Below are 5,150 nucleotides of genomic sequence, written 5' to 3' on the forward strand. Positions count from 1 at the left end.
GATTTTAGAATAATACAAACAGAACTGGCAGGTTAGTTTGGTCTGCAGAACTGGCCAGTTTTCATGACTTTACAATTTAACGGTTCGGTTCAGTCTGACAAATTTGTAAAGTAATAACAATTTTTCACGAATTTGGTATATACGTATATATTTATATTCCTAAAATGAAAAGAAAAAACAACAAATGTTATACGGCTGGTTCAGTTACATGGCCGGCTCCAAGCTTGAAACCATAAACTGGACCGTTACCGTCAAACCTTTAAAACCGAATTATGCTTATTTATTTCTAAGCATTTCGGCAAAGTTGTTTATCAGAAACTTAACAAAAAATCTCCACGTATAACTAGTTTAGTTCATTACAATGAATGTAACAGTGATATAGATGTCGGAGAAGAAGAAACAATTGTTTGCTTTCATGATTCACTTTTTGTGATGCTACTTGATGATTGGTATTGGATGATAGAGGAGACATCAGATAGCGACGACACTTGAGGTGTTAAATAAGATGCTACAGGCATCATTGAGGGTAGTAAAGGTAGGGAAGCTTCAGAGTTTAGTACTTTAATGGCCTCTCTCATTGATGGTCGAGATTCAGAGTCAGGGTGCACACACCATAACCCAACGATCAGCATGCGCTTGATTTCTTTTACCTCAAAGTTGTTCCCTAGACTCGGGTCAACTGCTTCTAAAAGTGTCCCAGTTCCATAGAGATCCCAAACCCATTCTACTAACCGTACCTGTTTTTCTTTAGCCTTATACTCAATTGGTTTTCGACCACATGCTATTTCTAATGCAACAACTCCAAAGCTATAAACATCCGATTCCTTAGTCACTCTTCCCGTGATCACACATTCAGGAGCCATATAACCCAAGGTGCCTGCCAACATTGTTGTTTGCGAGCCTTTCTCGTGATCAACCAACTTTTCTAGCCCAAAATCACCAAGCTTCGCATTGAAATTCGAATCCAGCATCACATTACTTGATTTAATATCTCTATGCAAAACACATTGCTCCCATTCTTCATGTAGAGACAACAAAGCAGATGCCAGGCCATGCACTATTTTAAACCTTGTTCCCCATGTCAATAAGCTCTTCCCTTTGAAAATACGGGAATCTAAGCTTCCATTTTCCATATATTCATAAACAAGAAGGAGCTCACCTTTCTGGTGACACCATCCAACGAGTTGCACCAAATTTCTATGCCTTAATTGGCTAATGATCGTCACCTCTGATGCGTACTCCTTCATCACTTGTTTGGAACCCTTCGACACCCGTTTAACTGCAACAAATGCTCCCGAGTCCTTTAGGAAACCTCTGTAAACTCCACCGAAACCTCCCTCTCCAAGCTTTTCTTTCTCTGCAAAGTCACTGGTCGAATGAGCTAATTCGTGGTATGAATATCTTTTGGGTCCCGTGCCCATTTCAAATTCACTGTTCATTTCAAAATCAACTGAGTTTTCATCTGCGTCATGTTCCCTGGCCTTCTTCTGCCTCCACAAAACAAAGGCAACAATTGAAAGAAAAATAACTGCCAAAGGTATTCCAACTATTAATCCAAGTTTTCTGTTTTTCTTTTCTCCTGGATCCGGCCCTGGGCTTTGTGGTATCTCGATATTTTCATCAATCTGTAAATCCAAACTATCAAAAGTCCAAGATCTCACATTATTCTTTTGGAATTGAGATCCGGTTGCTGCTGAAAACCCGAATATAACCCATTCGGGCAACTCTCTCCTGAGATCAACTGTGTAAACTAGTCCATCTTGTCGCACGATTGTATTGTTTCGATAACCATTGAATGAAACACTAAGGTTATTAGAAACTGAATCATACCTAATCCAAGCTCGACACACTCGCCCGCCAGTTATATTGCTAAACCATCTCTGAGACCTAACAGAAACAAGAGAGCTAATACTGATACCCACATGATCACCGATGGAAGTATTCGTGCCGTCTACTGGATCCCAACCACGGTTCGGAAATGTATCAAACTCCACAGAAACAAATTGATTAATCGCCACAGCGGTTGTGCTATTTATTGGAAGCCCCATGGCTCCCCCTGGACTTATCACCAAATTATTGTGAGCAAGAAAGAATGTGAGGCCGTCACCGTAAGATCTTTCCCCATTTGAATCAATCACAAAGATGAAATTGGTGGAGAAGCTTGCTAGCTCACTGGATTGGTTATCCCAAAGATGAAGTGGTCTGATATATGTCGCCCTCCCGGATTTCTGGTTCCGATTAGAACCAATCCCATCTGGGGTCACCTGGATTCCATCGTTAGAGATGTAAGATCCTTCACCTTCTGAAACTATGTCCCGATTCTGATTTGATGGACCAATATTTGTCAAATTGAAGGTAAGTGAAGCTACTGATGGAATCATGAAGACAAGAAGGAACGAAGTGATCAGATGGGTCCGTGAGAACACCATGATTGTAAAAAATTGCTTGAAAAGTTGCAGGCTTTGTTGCTTCTTGAAGATTACATGAACATGAGTCATACACGCTGGTTAACAAAACTATCTATAACAGAAGCTTATCTCATTTGGTACAGCCTTTTTGTTGAGCTGAATATTCATGAGTAGTTTGGTTATAGAATTAAAATAGGGTTTTATAATTTTCAAATTTGCTACATGAAAAAACAAATTGAGCTATGATTTGGTCTACATTTTACATGTAGACGGGTTCATGGTCAAATATATCTACCCGATCCTGTTTTAAAGATAAAGTCATATATATGTTTTTTTAGTGTGTCTTTAAATATTTGCTGTGTCTTGTATGTATGTTAAGACGTTTTCATCAGTACCTTGTCGCATGATAAATTTAAACCGATATGCTAAATCTAGAATGAATTTCATGTCTAACAAATCACAAGTGGGTTTGAAAGAGGCAAATAATTTTTTTATATCATGGTGACCAAGTCATGCATAGATAACGAAGGTCATTATCTGGTAATTATTTATTGTGTTCAGCAACTTTGACTTGAACCTTTCCCAGCAGGCCAAGTTAGCCGGAGTATAGCATCACATATCTATCTTTCAACAGAGGTGCAATTGACAATTAATTGTCATAACACACATATTTTACGATTATCTTTTTTATGGTAGTCATCTTTTATCAATATTTTATATATACATTGTCACCAATTCGCCACTAAGCTGTATGAATTTAATCACATCTTTATATATCGTAACATTGTTCATGTTGAATGAAATTAAGTCACTCAGAATTCAAAGATAAAACTTTAGTAAGTTACGAGAACCAAGTGGTGATCAATCTAATGAGGAGTGGATCATTGATCTTATGTGTATACTTCAGTAGCTCCACCGTGCATTTTTTTACCATGGTTTAATTGCCACTGTATGTGTAGAAAACGATTAACCTGATGGCCAAATGGTTAGGATGAAAGTTGGAGGGCATCCGAATTTTGTATAAATTTTGGAGGACAGTAATCTAATATTTCGGCTCATCAAACGTCAACACATCCTTCTTACACAATATGTAATTTCAATTTAACAAACATGACCGATAAGAGAATGTTAAAAAGTAGAATACCGGCCTCTAGCTATATTGAATTAATGCGAAAGCCCCCCTTAAATTACTAGTGCTTCCAACAATGCTCCCGTGAAGAAACACTGATCTAATCCCCTAAGAGAATAGATCCAATGAGTCCACATGGTACTGGTCAAACAATTACCAAATAACGATACAAGCCTAATATCCCAAGTCCAATGACGAAAACCTGCAAAACAGTCACCGTGAGCTCGTTACGAAAATGAAAAGAGGGGGGTTTTCCCGTAACCACCCTTCGGCGTGAGAATAAGTACTTGTTCCGATGGAGAGGAAAGTACAAAGTAAGTGAGAGTATAAGTGAAGTGTGAATGATAACTTATAGAGATGGTGAAGGTATTTATAGCCGAAGGGTAAGTGAATGCGATTGGTCCAGCTGTCCATTTCTTGGGGTTTTTGTGAATTTCATGCGTCTGGTGTAGATATTTTATGTTGGTGAGAATAACTATGAAAAAGGACGATGGGACGTTTTGCAGGCTTCGAACAGTTGATGAGACGTCAATGCCGGTTGTCACTGTACTCGACTGTTCACCTTTTTTTCTTTATCCGGTATCCCGCGTGACGTGGCGTATCCCCATTGGTTCTTCAATTTCTCTCTCCACTGTCAACCTCCCATCGCATTAGTTGCGATGGGTATAGATAGGGCGGTTCCATTCCTCCATTTTCTTTTATCACTTTCAATCTTCCTTCTGCTTGATATCTTCTGTTGAATCTCCGACTAAACTTTTCAAGTTTTACACGATTGCTCGCTGTCTCTCATTTAATCCTGAAATAATGGCCGATGATAGAAAGACGTCGTCTTACCAGAACGTGGAGACCATAGAGGTCAGTTGGAAACGACCTGATTATGAGAAACTTATTATGGCCTATGGCATTCCAACGGAATGGGGACCGGAGTTTCCTGCTGCCGGATCTACTGCCAACAAACCTCCATCTTGCGAGATGGCGGTGTACGCCGACTTCTTCTCCCACGGGAATATTAGGTTTCCGATAACCAAGTTCCCGGAGAACATATTATCCGGCCATGGGATACACCTATCACAGGTGCATCCCTTTGGTCTCATGCGTATTCGTCACTTCGAATTCATATGTCGGGCGAACAACATCGTGCACAAAGTCGAAAAATTCTCCGTGTTCTACAAGATGCACGGGCGTGGCGGATGACACAACTGTGCCTCTGTCTCCAAGAGGGTCATTGGAACCGAGCCACCCCGCAGCGCATACGAATAGACAACAAAGTTCTTCTAGATGCGTGAGGACGTTATCCCAATTACCGTGGTGCGGCGCCCGGAAAACGAGAAGCTTACGGATATGCCGGTTGCTTCTTTGAGGACTAGGAATGGTTTCGCACTATGATGCAGAAGCCTACACCCATGCGGGCCATTCCTGAGGAGGCTCTGGAATGGGCAAGTATGAGCCGCCTATGGCCATACCCGGATCTGGAACCTTTCTTCCAGAATGTGGATGAGAGTAAGTGCTCATTGTCTTCCTCATGTTTTTATTTTTGGGTTTTTAACTTATAATTTTTCATATTTTTTCAGGTGAAGGGTCAATAATTGACGCCTTAATAGACGACGCAGGGT

At 40.4% G+C, this 5,150-nt stretch overlaps 1 pseudogene; it reads right to left on the reverse strand.

Moving 5' to 3' along the window:
- Nucleotides 1–231: 231 nt before the first annotated feature.
- LOC143583393 (L-type lectin-domain containing receptor kinase IX.1 pseudogene) lies at nt 232–2,510 on the reverse strand (annotated as a pseudogene).
- Nucleotides 2,511–5,150: the final 2,640 nt, after the last annotated feature.

Source organism: Bidens hawaiensis, unplaced genomic scaffold (assembly GCF_021521415.1).
Source record: "Bidens hawaiensis isolate Kalapana, Puna unplaced genomic scaffold, B.hawaiensis_p1.1 tig00032382_1, whole genome shotgun sequence".
Taxonomy (NCBI): Eukaryota; Viridiplantae; Streptophyta; class Magnoliopsida; order Asterales; family Asteraceae; genus Bidens; species Bidens hawaiensis.